Consider the following 19,876-nt stretch of genomic DNA (forward strand, 5'->3'; position numbering starts at 1 on the left):
CTGTATCATTCTATTGAGTACTGGGGGCAGTGCAGCGAAGATATACTAAATTGATCCCTGGGATGAGGGAGTTGTCCTATGATGAGAGGCTGAGTAAATTGGGCCTATATTCTCTGGAGTTTAGAAGAATGAGAGGCATTCTAATTGAGAAATACAAGATTCTGAAAGGCCTTGATAGAGTAGAAGCTGAGAGATTGTTTCCACTGTTTGGGGAATCTAGAACACAGGGGACATAGTCTCAGGATAAGGGGCCAATCATTCAGGACTGAGATGAGAAGAAATTACTACACTCAAAAGGTTGTGAATCTTTGAAATTCTCTATCCCAGAGGGTTATGGATGCTCCATCATTTAATACATTTAAAAGGGATAGATAGATTTTTGGTCTCACAGGGAATCAAGGGATATGGGGAGCAGGCAGGAAAGTGGAATTGAAGCCCAAGATCAGCCATGATCCTAGTGAATGGCGGAGCAGACCTGATGGGCCTTATGCTCCTATTTCTTGTTTAGTTTAGAGATACAGCACTGAAACAGGCCCTTCGGCCCACCGAGTCTGTGCCGACCATCAACCACCCATTTATACTAATCCTACACTAATCCCACTTTCCTACCACATCCCCACCTGTCCCTATATTTCCCTACCACCTACCTATACTAGGGGCAATTTATAATGGCCAATTAACCTATCAATCTGCAAGTCTTTGGCATGTGGGAGGAAACTGGAGCACCCGGAGGAAACCCACGCAGACACAGGGAGAACTTGCAAACTCCACACAGGCAGTACCCAGAATTGAACCCGGGTCACTGGAGCTGTGAGGCTGCGGTGCTAACCACTGCGCCACTGTGCCGCCTGTGTTATTGTGTTCTTGAGTGAAAGGAACATGTTTGGTGGCAGGCTTATTGCAAAAGTCAATGGCCACAGGTTGCTTACACCTCTGCATAAAGGATCATAATATGACCCAGCTACTGTTGGAGCCACTCCTGAGGACATAGATGCCAACGTTTGCTTACTAGCTAACATTTCAACTTGTGCTGGTTAGCTGTAATGGTTAGATGTACAAACACCCTGACAGGAAGTTATCCCTTCCCCTGTCATGCCCCAGGTGCAGAATGGACAATGTTCCATATAAGAGCAGACCATAGAGCAGCACTGAGGAGTATGAAGTCTACTGCCATGTATTTCTCAAGACAATCTCTCCAGTTTATCAAATTTGATAGTGACAGATTCCAGTATTTCTGAATCGGAAGTCACAATAGCCCTAGCCATAATAAAAGCAAAATCCTGCGGATGCTGGAAATCTGAAATAAAAACAAGAAATGCTGGAACCACTCAGCAGGTCTGGCAGCATCTGTGGAAAGAGAAGCAGAGTTAACGTTTCGGGTCAGTGACCCTTCTTCGGGATTCCCTAGCCATGATGTTCACGAGAAAAACTGTGTCTGGTAATTGAATTGGTCCATCTATCCTCTAGAACCCCCACTCACCCCCTGCATGTTGTGTGAAATTGTCACATACTTCATGGCGCACTACACTTACCTAAATCCTTATGTATTGATGTATCCTCCTCAAACTCACTTAATCTTTATTGCCCAGGGTGCTTGGACATAAGTTTGTGCTTGAGCCACTTGACATGTGTAGCATAACTTGCTGAAGTCCTGTCTGATAGAGTATGTGGCATAAATCAGTCACAGATGCTTTTACAAAGTGAAACCTCTGTGGCCACTGCTCCTCAGACCAATGTGGGTTTGTACAACTTGGTGTGAAGTGGAGTACCAGTGGGCAGCATCTTCAGTGTTCCCTGGGCAGCCATTGCTCCTTTGCTTCCATGAAAAAATATTGTCAATGGGATGGTCACTGTGCATGTCTATGTGAACTGGTGGTGAGGGAAAATAACAGGCCCACAACAAATGGCTCCTGGAAAAAAAACCAAAAGATATCAAAAACAGGTGAGACATTAACGATCTATTGCTACTGCAAGAATGTAGCCACTCCTATCTTTAAACCTTCTCCGGAGCTGCAAAAATCCATGTGTCTGTTTCATTTGGGCAAGGAAAAAGAGTGAAAGTGAGACAGAAGTGCTGGAAAACAGGATGGCATTCTCACCTTATTTACACGGAACCACATATAAATGGATGGGCACTGGCAGTGCCTGCAGGAACTGACAGACAAAAATGTGACAGCTGCAAATGTGGGCAGAGATTCAGAATATTGGATCTGAACTCCACTTCCCAATTTTGAGACCTCCTGCAAATGTGGCAAATAGGATCAGACAAAAATGGTTTATGCATGTGTATGTTTAGGAAAGAGAATGGAGAGCTAAAAAAGAGTTAGAGATGCAAAAAAAGTACTAAAGTTCAATTAGTTAGAATCAGCAATTCTCTTCTAGTTACCTGATTGACCATTAAAAAGCTCATTGTACAACTAATGTCCTGAAAATCCATACAAAATAATTATTAGATTTAAATTCCCTCTGGCAAAGTACATTTTAGCAAGGGTTGATAGTTCCAGGAATAAAATAAATCTGTTACAAGCCTATCCCAAAACTAGGAATTAGTGTGTGAATGAAAACCATTCATATGAGACACAAAGTTTAACTGAGGCACAGAAGCAGATAACCTGTAACAGTGAGGAAAGACTAATGAGTGTGTCATTCTCCATTAAAAATAATCAGTGGAGGGTGGCAGCCTGTAGTCCATGTTGTATTTATTACTGGCTTGAGTTTCACATTACTTTACATTTTTAATTATGTGACTATACTGAAGTCAAGAAATAAAAAATTATTTATTTTGTTGATTGGCTGTCTTTCCCATGCCATGTGTGGTGAATCTACTCATAACCAAACTGTATAGCGCTGCAACCTTCCTACTTATTACTGTGTTTAAATGAGATTTTAGTTCAGTTTAGTTTAGTTTCGAGATACAGCACTGAAACAGGCCCTTCGGCCCACCGAGTCTGTGCCGACCATCAACCACCCATTTATACTAATCCTACACTAATTGCAATATTCCTACCACATCCCTACCTGTCCCTATATTTCCCTACCACCTACCTAAACTAGGGGCAATTTATAATGGCCAATTAACCTATCAACCAGCAAGTCTTTGGCATGTGGGAGGAAACCGGAGCACCCGGAGGAAACCCACGCATACACAGGGAGAACTTGCAAACTCCACACAGGCAGTACCCAGAATTGAACCCGGGTCGCTGGAGCTGTGAGGCTGCGGTGCTAACCACTGCACCACTGTGTTAAATTTTCTGTTATGATCAGGTGAGGAGGGGTCACAAGGCTCCCCTCTTGTCCCCCTCCTTGTTTGGCCGCAACAGGGCTTATTCTTTTTTAAAACAGTGCTTTGCTTATCACTTCAGTGAGTGTTTTACCTTTTACCTTTATTGTGATCGTGAAAAGAATTATCAGACAAGTTTACTTGTGTTTAGACAAGAAAGAGGTGAGTTTATTGTACTTTTAAAAAATCTAAACCCGATCTAGATAAAATAATAAAAACTACGCTACACTTTCACTTGTACACGCATACATGAATCACACACACAAACAGGTTACAAAGTGATAAGGGATAGTTGGATGGATTAAAGTCCAGAACAAGTAAAAATAATATATGGTCTGTGGAGTCAGGTAATTCCTTTCTCTTCTGGCTGAAGTTGTGATCTTGAAGTCTTTGGCTGGTGGAAGTGCACTTTGTGGCTGGCCCACCTGGCTCAGGGTTTTCTTGGAGACAGAATTGTAGGTGGCTTTCTTCCTCTGTAGCAATCTGTGGGCTTGGATGGTCCACAGTCACAGACGGCTTTCAAACTTGCAATGTTATCTGGAGAGATAGAGAGACACACACACACAGTCCCACTGGGGCTCTGCCTGGTTTGCACTTGAAACTTGTTGCTTCAAAGTCTCAGGAGCATGTCTACTGTGTGTAACAAAACTCGCAGTTTTACACAGCCTTGGAGATACTGTCACATGGTTCTCTCAATTCCCTTTGTTTTTAATGAGGTCCAAAATCTAAAACCCAAACCTCTCTCAGATGGTATTGTCAGTGCTTATCTCCTGGAGGGACGTCTCCACTCATGAATGCCTCAAGATGGCGTTTAATGTCCTGCTAATGAGGGTGATATGGATAATCTACTCAGTTAGCCAAAGCATTGTCCTGGATGGGATTCTTGTTAGACATGTGTCTCCAATTCAATGTCCTGGAATGTCAGGTATTTCAGATGCAAATTGTGGTGGCCATCTCAGCTGCCAGATTTTTAAAAGTTAACTGTAGGATCCCAGCTCCTTTTTAAAAGTTTAATGTAAGTTTCCAACCAATGAATTAAAAATCCTCATTTGGTATAGCATGCTTTCTTGACACTTTTCCAACATTTCTCACTCCACAGTCATTTCTTTTTATTCATTCTTGAGATGTGCATTATTGCCCATCCCTAATTGTCCTTGAGAAGATCGTGGTGACTGCAGTCCATGTGATATAGGCACACCCACAGTGCTGTTAGTGAGGGAGTTCCAGGATTTTGACCTAGCGACAGTGAAGGAATAAAGATATATATATCTTCCAAGTCAGGGTGGCATGTTACTTGCAGGGAAACTTGCAGGTGGTGGTGTTCCCATGCAACTGCTGCCCTTGTTCTTCTCAGCGATAGTTTGGATTGTTCTATCAGATAAAACTTTATGAAATCTTTCTCAAATTCTGTGAGAATGTCTGTCTCAGGAAAAATGATTGTGATGCATCCTGAGGATTTTAAAAAATATCATGTCATTGTCCATATTTAACAAAATAACTCTTGAGACATAGATGTGCTTTGCAACACCATGAGGGGGAAAGTGGGAAACAAGTCCCTAATGCTAGTTATAAATCTGGTGTGCATCAGCAGACCACATCCAAGAAATATTGCTATGAGCTTCTTCCTAGTGTTGCTCTGTGGTAAGTGACTACTTCATCCATGTGGACAACCAAAATTTTGCTACTTGTGCAGATTAAATCCATTTTAACAATTGCATGATTTGAAATCAAGAAGCAAGGTTGAAAACAGCAATTGGGACATTGAAAGAGGAGGGAGAAGTAAAACATTGAAGAGAGAGCAGAATATCGAAGGAGAGAGAAATCAAAATAGTGAAGAAGAAGAAGAAGAGAGACTGATCAAAGCATGGAGGGAGAGAAAAATGAAGGAATTAGGGAGTAGACACATCTTTTGCAGATGTACCGCTACCGATATCCAAAGATATATGGGCATGAGAGGCTGTAAGCATGAGAGGTGGGGGCAGAATGGAGAGGTTCTCCACCCAACCTCCATCATTGTGACTCCAGAAATATCATTTGACAGAACGCTTGGAGCCTCTTATAAGAGTGACAAAGAAACCGTGAAGAAAAGTTGTGTAGATTCCAAGATGAGAAAAATGTCCAACAGCCATACAAAATAGAGGGAGAAAAAACACAGACCAATGGGAAATTTTAGCCCCAAAAACTGGTGGGTTGGGGGTCTGGTCAGCTGTTAAAATTTTAAAAGTCTCAAACCCCACCACAATCTGCCTTCAACCCAACCACTTCTTAGTTTAATGGAGACAGGACAGTAAACCTTCCCTAGGAGTTGGTAATTAAAATAATTTAATGAGGCTGCAAGCCTCTGATTTAACCTGTTTTACAGGATTAACAGTGGCCAGCCGGGTTTCCCAGGCCTCGGGAAATTCAGCAGCTCAAGCAAGGCGAAGACAGTTTTGAAGAGAAGGTAAGTGCACTGTTTGAATGGCGGAAGGAACAGGAGTGCTTCCCACCCCTGGCCCCACAAGCTTCTCCCCCATCAGACCCATCTGCTTCCCCCCAGGGGTTGGGAATCAGACCCCCCCCAGGATTCGGGATATCACCCCACGATTGGACTCCCTGGGGTCGGGTATCAGATGCCCTCCAGGAGTTGGGGATTTGACCCCCCCCCCCCCCCCCCCCCACTAGCAGCTGCAGGTGCTCTAGCTGCTGCTTCAGCTGCTCTGGAGGCCTCCTTGCCCAACTGGAACCAAGCCTGTCAATCATTTGACTTCCTGGCAGGGAACCTGTCAAGAAGACACATGCTGTGGATTTCCCATCTGATAGTCCGACTCCAGGCCTTTGCAATCCGCCTCTGTCAATATCGGAACCCAAAAGTGTGAATAGCTATCTTCTGTTCTTTGCCTAATCACATTTTTTTTCTTTCCTAACACAAGTGCTCCTTTTACTCTCACCTTCCCTCTGTCTGTTCTTTCTTTCTTATAAGCTGCTTGTAATATCTTCCAGTTTTGACAAAGGATGATACCTGAAATATCAAAAGGTCCTAAAGTAAGTGTCGACTTTGTCTATCACCTTCTGTATGAAGGAAGCAACTGCTCCATGGTTACTTCAGATTCTGGCAAGTGTTTGGGTAAATACATTGATGAACAGTGATAAATTTTCAAAACTTGTTCTAGAACACACATTAGTAAAGTCTTTGAAATTAGACACCATCATTTGTGAGGAACTTGACAACCAGAATTATGATGCAGCTGGTGAAAGGGAGCACACCAAAGCACCCAACAGGCTCACTCTCAGAAAATGGGCTGTCGAGCAGCCGAAGGGCATAAAACTATAGAAAGCATCTCCATATTCTGGATTAGAATTTACAAGATATAAAATCTATCAGGGAAGACAAGGTACCATTCAGCCACAGTGGATGAGAGTTGGCTCCTCAAATGCCAACCAAAGAAGAAAGGAGGAAGCCATTGATTACCATGTTATTTGTTTTTATTCATTTATGGGATGTGGGCGTTGCTGTCTAGGCTGGCATTTATTGCCCATACCTAATTGCCCTTGAGAAGGTAGTGGTGAGCTGCCTTCTTGAACTGCTGCAGTCCATGTGAGGTAGGTACACCCACCGTGCTGTTAGGAAGGGAGTTAAGGTAATTCTCAGGTAATTCATGTGCTTTGGAAGCTGTGCAATCTGGTCTCACCCAAATACATAGTGATAGGACAATAATACAATGCACACTTAAGTAGGCTAGAAGTAGTTGGCAGAACTGGTTGACCGATTATTTTTTCATCTGCTAATTGCACAAGTGTGAAGCTAGTGTGTCTCGTCCTGGCTTCAGAACGTAACCACTAAGAGCTTGTTCATGCCCTTTGAATATCAGCCTGCATGGATTACCGCACATCATCCAGCTCTACTACAATATGGACTTCATTCCCAATTGGGAAGAATCCTCCAGGTGATATGTCTTTCCAAAACTCAACAGTCCTGTAAATTATTATACCAACTTAACAAATTTAGAAAAGTTTATTATTAAAATTTACTGGATCTAAAAGCACATATATATTATGACTATATATTATAAAATATATCACTAATATGTGTACATATTCGCCAGTAGGTCCTTGTGGTGTTGCTCATGACAAGTCAGAGCTTATGTTGTTGCAACGTGATATGTGGAGATGTGGAGCAAGTTGCACAGGGCAATTGAAAGGATTTGCAAAGATGTGCTCAGGCAATGATTTTTTAAAAATTCTTTGGCTCTAATTTCCCAAGAATTCAGAATTTTCCAGGGAAATTATTGTACTTCAGTACTTTTTGTAACTCTGACCCTGAAATTCCACGGCGTTCTCCCAATTGTCTATCATACCTTCAGCAGGAAACTGGCAAAACTGAAGTTGAAAATTGCCATTGTCATTGTTTCTCTGAGGGTTCTACCAGCCTCTTGCCAAAGATATGGTGGGAGACTGGGAGAATCTCCATGGAAAAGGCAGTGGAGAGAACACTGGTTTATATATAATGAATCTCCTGCAGTAGTGTTCAAGGATTAGAAACCAGGTGCGAAAAATATTATATGAAATAGTTTAGAGTTTGGGTTAGTGAGTGAGGAAGTGAATGTAGTTAGTAACTGATGGAAGGCGGGAGGTATAGGGGTCAGGAGGACATCTTGTGCATCATTGAGGATTGTAAGTTGGGAAAGTAGGTGCTGGGGAGATGGAGATTGGAGTGCGGGTAAGGTTAAGGGTGCTAGCACGTGAAGTGAAGGAGTAAAGGAGAAGTTCGAGATCATTGAGTGGCATGTATCACTCAAAAATCGAACATTACCTCTGATCATACTTTAAAAAGGAAGCTTAAACAGCGATGATAAAACTGAACCCATTATCATATTCCTTGGATTTTGGAGCTAATAATAGAAGGGTTGCAATCAAAGTGTGTTAACAGCTGGGAATAGAAACATGCAAGAAAGTGGGAAGGAAGGATGCAGGGATATAAAGAATAAGGGTGGAAGTACATGCAATTTGAATGAGGAGAACACTGGTGAGACAAGCAGGAAGTTAACGAAGGTAGTGGTGGAAGGAGTAGAAGAAGCAGGGAATAGTATCATTGGACATAGAAGGACACAAATGAAACTGGAGCACAGTGAAGCAGCAAGCAGCAAGCAGAGAGGAATGGTCAGGTTGATAAGGGTGTAGGTGATGGTGGTTGTAGGAAAGAATAGATGCCTCAGAATGCAGTATTTCACTGTTTTTGGGAGAACTGAGGAAAGGAATGGGACTACAGTGGGATAAATAGAGGTGACAGCAGATAACCTGAAGTCTCCTGACTGTCCCTGACAATAGTTGCACCAGTGGATACAGGAACATGTCGAGGGACATAGTGATTAGTGGGAAAGAAAAGTTGGGGTCACGAATGAAACAAGGAAGCTCAAATTCATAAGAATTAGCTTAATAAGGCTATAACAAAAGCAAGCCAAGCGCAAGAGTTTATTTCTAGGATGTAAAGGAAAAGTAAACAAGTTATGATTAACTGGGTGACTGGTGGGACTGCTCTCACCTGGTTCCATTCTTATCTATCTAATTGTAGCCAGAGAATCACTTTCAATGGCCTCTCTTCCAGCTCCCACACCGTTACTCTAGTCACCCCCAAGGATCTATCCTTGGCCTTCTATTTCTCGTCTATATGCTGCCCCTCGGCAACATCATCCAAAAGCACATTAGTTTTCACATATATGCTGATGACCCCAAGATCTACCTCACCACCACTTCTCTTGACTCCTCCACTATTGCTACATTATCAGACTGCTTATCCGACATCCAGTACTGGATGAGCAAAAATTTCCTCCAATTAAATATTAGGAAGACTGAATCCATTGTTTTCAGTCCCCACTCTAAATTCTGTTTCCTAACTACTGACTCCATTCCTCTCTCGAACATCTGTCTGAGATTAAGCCAGTCTGCTCGCAACTTTAGTGTCACATTTGACCCCGAGATGATCCTATCTAGCCTCCTATTCATGCTGTCACTAAGACCACTAATTTCCACCTCCATAACATTGCCTGACTTCGCCTCTGTCTCAGCTCATCTGCTATTGGAACCCTCAATGGTGTCACCGGCAAGGCCAGTAATTATTGCCCTTCCATTGGTACCAGTGGGCCCTCTTTTAGCAGTTTTCATATAACTGAGCAGTTTGCTGGGCCATCTCAGAGGGCAGTTATCAACCTCATTGGTGTGAGACATGTCACATACAGGCAGGTTTCCTTTGCTAAAGGACATTAGTCAAGCAGTAGAATTTTTAGTAAAAATAGAAAACTTAACATTGCCATATCAAGCTCTCAAGTTTCTTAGTCGCAGAAAACTATTTTTGACCACCCAAGCTTTTCACAAGCTTTAAAGCTGCACCGAAATAACAGAATCAGAACATTCACCTTTCAGTCACAATTAATAAATTGTACTATATTCAAATTAAAATGTCAGTAGGACAGCAAGTCTACATTTTAAACTTCCCATTCTTTTCAGGTGACACACTGCTACACTGGTTAACCTGCTCAGCAAGTCTTGACATGACAGAAGTAAATGTGTGACATCCAGGTTAGTCAAGATTAATTATTACTCCTTGAATCAAAATTGGGAAACTGAACTACCTTGTTTAATTGGGGCATGAATCATTATAATATTGCGGATATGAAGTTAGATATATTCAACACCTCCTCCAAATAATAATAACTTGAATCGCATTTGTAAAATTTAGTAATATCTGTCTGTCTTCTTCATCAAAGGTAGTTACTGAGACAAGGGGGTAATTTTCTTCCCACTATTGTTCTCTTTACGCTGGTATACATGTGGTCACGTGATGGAAATCATGGAGAAAAAAAGCCAACTGACCACTGGAAGTCCCCCTACTAATTCTAATTTTCAGGCGGGCCTCAATTTAATCAGCCAGCGCTCCCATCAATTGTAGCCTTTTACAATATGTGTTTAATAGGAATCAACTAATGTTCTCAGGGTGCCAAAGCCAAAGTCAACCAACCCTGCTATTTCTTCAAACTGCTCACAAGCCATGGCCGGCAGAGTTCAGGAGGTGTGCATTAGACTGCTGTTTGAATGGATGCTTGCCTGATGTCATGTAAAATGTTGTAAAGATCTGGACGATATTTTGCTGGTAGTTTATAATGGTTTTTGACTACTTAAGTGATTGCTGTGGCTGTACAAACTTTTGAATTCTTAAGGGGTTACTCGCCAGATATATTCTTTCTACATTGGGATCCTTGTAACAATTCTATACTGGCTAGAGGACAAGGAGGAAGAGGAGCTGTAGCAACAGGAGGAAGGAGCAAATGGAGCTGCAACTGCAGAGAGACCAAACGGAAGATGGCATGCTCACAGCAATCCTGACCCTCGTAACAGAGTGTAGAGGCTCAGGACAACATACCTGCACTCGGCTGGATAGGCACTGCATTGTCTGTTATTATCAAGGTCACTGCTGTCCTTAACTACTTTTTTGCCAGCTCCTTCCATGATACAACAGTGAAATATCAACAATATTTGTCGGTCTATATTAAGCAGATGACTAATATCATTTTTGCTAGCTAGAATGGACACATGCATTTTTTCTCCCCTATGGACAACCAGAAAGAGCAGGTTAGGCTCTGGAGTTTGCACAGATGATAGACCAGGACAGCGTTGACTGTTTCCTGTTTGTACTTCTGTTCATTGTTGGCACCTTGTGTCAGAATTTAAAATAAATTGCATTTCATAGAATCATAGAATGGTTACAGCACAGAAGGAGGCCATTTGGTACTTTGTGTCATGCCAGCTCTCTGCAAGAGCAACTCAACTAGTCTAACTCCCCCACCCTTTCCTCATAGCCTTGAAAGTTTTTTCCCTTCCTATATCATCCAATTCCCTTTTGAAAGCCATGATTGAATCTGCCTCAGGTCACCTCTGGGCGGCACAGTGGCGCAGTGGTTAGCACTGCAACCTCACAGCTCCAGTGACCCAGGTTCAGTTCTGGGTACTGTCTGTGTACAGTTTGCAAGTTCTCCCTGTGACTGTGTGGATTTCCACTGGCTGCTCTGGTTTCCTCCCACAGCCAAAGACTTGCAGGTTGATAGGTAAATTGGCCATTGTAAATTGCTCCTAGTGTAGGTAGGTGGTAGGAGAATTGTGGGGATGTGGTAGGGAATATTGGATTAATGTAGGATTAGTATAAATGGGTGGTTGAAGTTTGGCACAGACTCAGTGGGCCGAAGGGCCTGTTTCAGTGCTGTATCTCTCTTTGACCTTTGGTTCTTTTGAAATTCACCTTAAATCAGTGTCCTCTGGTTCTCAACCCTTCCGCCGACAGGAACAGTTTCTCCCTATCCACTCTGCCCAGATTCTTCATGATTTTGAACACCTCTCGACCTTCTCTTCTCTAAGGAGAACTGCCCCAGCTTCTCCACTTAACTGAAGTTCCTCATCTCTGGAAGCATTCTTGTGAGGTGTGCTGCCCAGAATTGGACACAATACTCTAGCTGAGGCCGAATCAGTGTTTTGTAAAGTTTCACCATGGCTTCCTTGCTTTTGAATGCTATGCCTCTAATTATCAAGCACAGGATCCCATTTTCAACAACCTGTGCACATACATCCTCAGGTCCCTCTGCTCCTGCACCTTCTAGAATTGTATCCTTTATTTTATGTAGCCTCTCCTTGTTCTTCCTACCAAAATGTATCACTTCACACTTCTCTGCATTAAATTTCATCTGCCACGTGTCCGCCTGTTCCACCAGCCTGCCTATGTCCTCTTGAAGTCCATTACTAGCCTCCTCACCGTTCACAATACTTCCAAGATTCGTGTCATCTACAAATTTTGAGATTGCACATCCAAGTCTAGGTCATTGATCCTAGTAACAACTCCTGGGGAACCCCACTGTATACCTTCTTCCACTCTTTGTTTCCTGTCACTCAGCCAACTTTGTAGCCATGCTGCCACTGTCCCTTTTATTCCACGGGATTGAACTTTGCCGACAAGTCTGTTATGAGGCAATTTATCAAACGCCTTTTGGAAGTCCATGTACACCTCGGCAACTGCATTACCCTCATCAACCTTCTCTGTTACCTCATCAAATAATGCAATGAAATTAGTTAAACATGATTTGCCTTTTGAATCTGTGCTGGCTTTCCTTAATTCATTCACATTTGTCCAAATGACTGTAAATTTTCTCCCAGATTAAGATTTCCAAAAGCTTTCCCAACACCAAGTTTAAACTGATTGGCCTGTAGTTGCCGAGCTTATTTGATTTCTTTCAAATGTCAGTGGCAGCCCCCCTGTGGCAATTATATATAGTCAATAATATGAGTCCAATTAGCCTTCTCTAACTTTTGTATATTTGCCTTCTATTTCCTCTCCCTATTATCAAAGCTTACAGGCAGTTAGATTCAAGGGAATGATGGGTGCTTCCCGACAGCTTTCAGTGCAACATGAGCAATGCTGACGTTTACTCCTTCCTGATCCCTGGATGAGATAGTTAGTTTGAAAACTGACCCTGTGTCAAATTAACATTTTCTCTTAAAAATTATACTCCACACAAGAGGATTTCTGATTTGACGATGTCTGTGTCATTAGGCACTGAGCATGGTGGAAGATTCCTACACCCTACCACCTAGCTATTGCTGTATGATTGCTTCTAGAATGATGTCCCTTTAAGAACTCAGTATGCTAATGAGCTAAGTGCCAGGATGTAGTCATGTGACTAGGAGCTTTTGTCACTCTGCAACTGTAACTCCCTAGACAAAGCTACTGTATATAGTTTGGTCTGTAATGTATATAATAGTTAGCTGTTAATAAACATGTCTGACATCTTCAAAGAACTGAATCCAAGTACCTCATTGTGTTGCTCAAGACAACACAAAGAACACATGACAATGGTGGCAGCTGTGGTGGAAAAATAAGCTACAACTTTGAAGACCACGGGTAAAAACAGCAAACCAGTGAAGAAACTTCCAAAAAAAAGTACCTGAAAAGAGTGAAAGAAATACTGGCCTAAACAGTGGAAAGAAAAAAAACTTACCTCCAGCTGCAGGAGACAGAACACTGAACGACTGGCTGCAAATACATTCCCGTGATCAGGTGAGTGGTTGTGCCGACAGTCAAGGGATCTTGGTTTAAAAAAACTGAAGTGCTTAAAAAATTGATTTTTCAAAGGCTCTGCGGGAGAAGAAAAATGGGGAAACCCTGATTCCTCTCTCAGGCTGATTGAGGTTGGCGCCATTACAGGAGGCATCTGAAAAAAGCACGGGAAACGTCCGAACACTGCAGAATCTCCACTGAAACAGTCAAGCTGAAAAGTCATTAAACCACTCAAGCGTGAACAGAGCAGAGTCTTCATTCAAGCAGCCAAAGCTAAAAAAAAAAATTAAACCAGTCAACCATGAAGATGATAACTAGACTTTAACAGCCAAAGCTAAAAAAAAATTAACCACTCAAGTGTGAAGAACATAAACAATCTCCAGCAAAAAAAACAAAAAAGCCCTTGAACAGTTGTGTAAATACAAAAGCTAAAGTTCTGAAAGCAAAATAAACAGAGACCACTGTCAAGCACTGTTTACTCTCCATCAAAGCAGCTAATCTGAATCAAAGAGAACTACAACAGAAAAGACATAATAGATACAGTACTGCAGGCACATACAGAGCGGAACAAAGTTAAATACAATGCAGAAATCAAAAGGACAGCAGAAATATGGAGGTCAAATTTCCCAGCATGAACAATGCAGCAAAAGCCAAGTCTGTGGCACCATGGGTGGATCAGCTGCACAGGAGGGGTGGAAACGGAGTGGAAGAGCTATAATGATTGGGAATTCTATTGTAAGGGATATAGATAGGCCTTTCTGTGGCCACAAACATGACTCCAGGATGGTATGTTGCCTCCCTGGTGCTAGGCTCAAGGATGCCATGGAGCAGCTGCAGGACATTCTGAAGGGGGAGGGTGAACAGTCAGAGGTCGTGGTTCACATTGGTACCAATGATATAGGTAGAAAGGAGATAAGGTCCTGCAACAAGAATTTAGAGAGCTAGGTAGCAGATTAAAAAGCAGGACCTCAAAGGTTGTAATCTCTGGATTACACCCGATGCTAGTGAGTATAGGAATAGGAGGATGGAGCAGATGAATGCGTGGCTGAAGAGATGGTGCAGGAGGGAGGGCTTTAGTTTCCTGGATCACTGGGTCTGTTTCTGGTGAAGGTGGGATCTGTACAAGTCGGACGGGGTGCACCTGAACCGGAATGGGACCAACATCCTTGCTGGGGGGTTTGCTAGTGCTGTTGGGGAGGGGGATTTAAACTAATTTGGCAGGGGGATGGGATATCGAGTGGAGGTACAGTAGGGAGTGATGCACAGCCAAATATAGAAGAGAAACTAAGTTAGTCTGGAAGGCAGAGCAAATACAGACATGTTAAGGCACAAGCAAATAATGCAAGGCTGGATTCAACCTATTTTAACGCAAGGAGTCTTACTAGTAAGGCAGATGAATTGAGGGCATTGATTAACACATGGGAATATGATATTATTGCTATCACAGAGAAATGCTTGAGGGAAGGGCAGGACTGGCAGCTTAATATTCCAGGGTATAGAATCTTCAGGCGTGACGGGGTTGGGGGGGGGGCGGTGTAAAAGAGGAGGTGGCATTGCACTATTGATCAAGGAGTCGATTACTGCAGTAAGGAGGGATGATATCTTAGATGGTTCCTCAAATGAGGCCATATGGGTAGAACTTAAAATCAAAAAGGGGGCAATCACTTGGCTGGGAGTGTACTACAGGCCTCCAAATAGTCAGGGAGAAATAGAGGTAGGCAAATCTCAGAGAGGTGTAAAAATAATAGAGTAATAATAGTAGGGGATTTCAACTTCCCCAATATTAACTGGGATAGTCTTACTGCAAAAAGCTTAAAGGGGGTGTAATTCGTAAAGTGCATCCAGGAGAGCTTTTTAGTTTAGAGATACAGTACTGAAACAGGCCCTTCGGCCCACTGAGTCTGTGCCGACCTTCAACCACCCATTTATACTAATCCTAAACGAATCCCATATTCCAATAACATCCCCACCGGTCCCTATATATTTCCCTACCACCTACCTATACTAGGGGCAATTTATAATGGCCAATTAACCTGCAAGTCTTTGGCATGTGGGAGGAAACCGGAGCACCCGGAGGAAACCCACGCAGACACAGGGAGAACTTGCAAACTCCGCACAGGCAGTACCCAGAATCGAACCCGGGTCCCTGGAGCTGTGAGGCTGCAGTGCTAACCACTGCGCCACTGTGCCGCCCAGCATGTAGAAAATCCTACAAGAGAAGGGGCAGTACTGGACCTAATCTTAGGAAATAAAGCCGGACAAGTGGTAGAAGTGTCAGTGGGGGAGCATTTCAGGGATAGTGACCATAACTCTGTAAGATTTAAGGTAGTTATGGAAAAGGACAAAGAGGGACCAGAAATAAAGGTACTGAATTGGGGGGAGGCTGATTTCAAAATGATAAAACAGGATCTGGCCAAAGTGGACTGGGAGCAGCTACTTGTAGGAAAGTCTACATCAGACCAGTGGGAGTCATTCAAAAAGGAAATAGTAACAGTTCAGGGCCAACATGTTCCCATAAAGGTGAAGGGGAGGACCGATAAGTCCAGGGAACCCTGGATGTCAAGGGATATAGGATTGGATAAGGAAAAAAAGGAGGCTGATGGCAGATTCAGAGGGCTGAAAACAGTGGAGGCCCTGGAGGAGTATAGAAAGTGTAGGGGGGGTACTTAAAAAAGTAATTAGGAGAGCGAAGAGAGGACATGAAAAAACACTGGCGGGCAAGACAAAGGAAAATCCCAAGGCACTTTATAAGTATATTAAGGGCAAGAGGATAACCAGGGAAAGAGTAGGGCCCATTAAGGACCAAAGGGGCAATCTGTGTTTGGAGCCGGAGGACATAGGTGAGGTTTTAAATGATTACTTTTCATCTGTGTTCACCATGGAGAAGGACGATGCAGGTGTAGAGATCAGGGAGGAGGATTATGATATACTTGAACAAATTAGCATTGAAAGGGAGGTGATATTAGCGGTTTTAGTGGGTTTAAAAGTGGAAAAATCCCCAGGCCCAGATGAGATGTATCCCAGGCTGTTATGTGAGGCAAGGGAAGAGATTGCAAGGGCTCTAACACAAATTTTCAAATCCTCTCTGGCCACAGGAGAAGTGCGAGAGGACTGGAGGACAGTGAATGTGGTACCATTATTCAAGAAGTGTAGCAGTGATAAACCAGGTAATTACAGGCCAGTGAGTCTAACATCAGTGGTAGGGAAACTTTTGGAAAAAATTCTGAGGGACAGGATTAATCTCCACTTAGAGAGGCAGGGATTAATCAGGGATAGTCAGCATGGCTTTGTCAGGGGGAGATCATGTCCAACAAATCTGATTGAATTTTTTGAGGAGGTGACTAGATGTGTAGATGAGGGTAAAGCAGTTGATGTAGTCTACATGGACTTCAGTAAGACTTTTGATAACGCCCCGCTTGGGAGATTAGACAAGAAGGTAAGAGCTCATAGGATCCAGGGCAATTTGGCAAAATGGATCCAAAATTGGCTTAGTCGCAGGAGGCAGAGGGTGATGGTCGAGGGCTGTTTTTGCGATTGGAAGCCTGTGACCAGTGGATCGGTGCTGAGACCCTTGCTGTTTGTAGTGTACATTAATGATTCTTCTTCTTCTTCTTCTTTGGCCTCCTTGTCTCGGGAGTCAATGGGTAAGCGCCTGGAGGTGGTCAGTGGTTTGTGGAGCAGTGCCTGGAATGGCTATAAAGACCAATACTAGAGAGACAGACTCTTCCACAGGTGCTGCAGATAAAATTGGTTGTCAGGGCTGTTACACAGTTGGCTCTCCCCTTGCGCTTCTGTGTTTTTTCCTGCCAACTGCTAAGTCTCTTCGACTTGCCACACTTTAGCCCCGCCTTTATGGCTGCCTGCCAGCTCTGGCGATCGCTGGCAACTGCCTCCCACGACTTGTGATCAATATCACAGGACTTCATGTTGCATTTCCAGACGTCTTTAAAGCGGAGACATGGACGGCTGGTGGGTCAGATAACAGTGGCAAGCTCGCTGTACAGTATGTCCTTGGGGATCCTGCCATCTTCCATGCGGCTCACAAGGCCAAGCCAACTCAAGCGCTGCTGACTCAGTAGGGTGTAGAAGCTGGGGATGTTGGCCGCCTCGAGGACTTCTGTGTTGGAGATACGGTCCTGCCACCTGATGCCAAGGATTCTCCGGAGGCAGCGAAGATGGAATGAATTGAGATGTCGCTCTTGGCTGACATACGTTGCCCAGGCCTCGCTGCCGTAGAGCAAGGTACTGAGAACACAGGCTTGATACACTCGGACTTTTGTGTTCCGTGTCAGTGCGCCATTTTCCCACACTCTCTTGGCCAGTCTGGACATAGCAGCGGATGCCTTTCCCATGCGCTTGTTGATTTCTGCATCGAGACAGGTTACTGGTGATAGTTGAGCCTAGGTAGGTGAACTCTTGAACCACTTCCAGAGGGTGGTCGCCGATATTGATGGATGGAACATTTCTGACGTCCTGTCCCATGATGTTCGTTTTCTTGAGGCTGATGGTTAAGCCAAATTCGTTGCAGGCAGCCGCAAACCTGTCGATGAGACTCTGCAGACACTCTTCAGTGTGAGATGTTAATGCAGCATCGTCAGCAAAGAGGAGTTCCCTGATGAGGACTTTCCGTACTTTGGTCTTCGCTCTTAGATGGGCAAGGTTGAACAACCTGCCATCTGATCTTGTGTGGAGGAAAATTTCTTCTTCTGAAGACTTGGACGCACGTGAAAGCAGCAGGGAGAAGAAAATCCCAAACAGTGTGGGTGCGAGAACATAGCCCTGTTTCACGCCACTCAGGATAGGAAAGGGGTCTGATGAGGCACCGCTATGCTGAATTGTGCCTTTCATGTTGTCATGGAATGAGGTGATGATACTTAGTAGCTTTGGTGGACATCCGATCTTTTCTAGTCGTCTGAAGAGACCACGTCTGCTGACGAGGTCAAAGGCTTTGGTGAGATCAATGAAAGCAACGTAGAGGGGCGTCTGTTGTTCGCGGCATTTCTCCTGTAGCTGATGAAGGGAGAACAGCATGTCAATGGTCGATCTCTCTGCTCGAAAGCCACACTGTGCCTCAGGGTAGACACGCTCGGCCAGCTTCTGGAGCCTGTTTAAAGCGACTCGAGCGAAGTCTTTCCCCACTATGCTGAGCAGGGAGATTCCACGGTAGTTGCTGCAGTCACCGCGGTGACTGACATTAATGATTGATATGTGAATATAGGAGGTATCATCAGTAAGTTCGCAGATGACATGAAAATTGGTGGTGTTGTAAATAGTGAGGAGGAAAGCCTTAGATTACAGGACGATATAGATGGGTTGGTAAGATGGGCAGAGCAGTGGCAAATGGAATTTAATCCTGAGAAGTGTGAGGTGAAGCATTTTGGGAGAACTAACAAGGCAAGGGAATATACGTTGGATGGTAGGACCCGAGGAAGTACAGAGGGTCAGAGGGACCTTGGTGTACTTGTCCATAGATCACTGAAGGCAGCCGCACAGGTAGATAAGGTGATTAGGAAGGCATACGGGATACTTGCCTTTATTAGCCGAGGCATAGAATATAAGAGCAGGGAGGTTATGATAGAGCTGTATAAAATGCTAGTTAGGCCACAGCTGGAGTACTGTGTACAGTTCTGGGCATCACACTATAGGAAGGATGTGATTGCACTGGAGAGGATGAGAAGGAGATTCAGCAGGATGTTGAACATTGAGTTCAATAATTTCAGAGCATGACAGCCCCCCATTTTACTTTCATTTTTAGTGATTTTTTTTTTCTTTCTTTTTACATTCTTTTTTACATTTTTTACAACCTTTTTTTTTTGCATTTATTTCATTTCATCTTAGTTTGTTCAGTTTGCTTACTCACTGTTTTTTTCAGGTTTGCACTTGCTGCTGTTCAATATTCAGTGTATTCACACCTAATTTGTACTAATGATTTGTCTTTCAACACACCATTAACATATTGTTTGCCTTTGCTCCGTGACCTTTTGGTCAGCTATGCGGCCTGGTCCAATCTAGACCTCCTTTGTTACCTCTTGCCCCACCCCCACCTCACTTGCTTATAACCTGTGACTTTTCTAATATTTGTCAGTTCCAATGAAGGGTCACTGACCCGAAACGTTAACTCTGCTTCTCTTTCCACAGATGCTGCCAGACCTGCTGAGTGGTTCCAGCATTTCTTGTTTTTATTTCAGATTTCCAGCATCCGCAGTATTTTGCTTTTATTTCAGCAGGATGTTACCTTGGCTGGAGCATTTCAGTTATGAAGAGAGACTGGATAGGCTAGGGTTGTTTTCCTTAGAGCAGAGAAGGCTGAGGGGGGACCTGATTGAGGTGTACAAAATTATGAGGGGCGTAGATGGGAAGAAATTTTTTCCCTTAGCGGAGGTGTCAATAAGTAGGGGGCATAGATTTAAGGTAAGGGGCAGGAGGTTTAGAGGATATTTGAGGAAAAATGTTTTCACCAGAGGGTGGTTGGAATCTGGGACACACTGCCTGAAGGGGTGGTAGATGCAGGAACCCTCACA

This window comes from Heterodontus francisci, chromosome 3 (assembly GCF_036365525.1).
Source record: "Heterodontus francisci isolate sHetFra1 chromosome 3, sHetFra1.hap1, whole genome shotgun sequence".
In the NCBI taxonomy this organism is placed as follows: Eukaryota; Metazoa; Chordata; class Chondrichthyes; order Heterodontiformes; family Heterodontidae; genus Heterodontus; species Heterodontus francisci.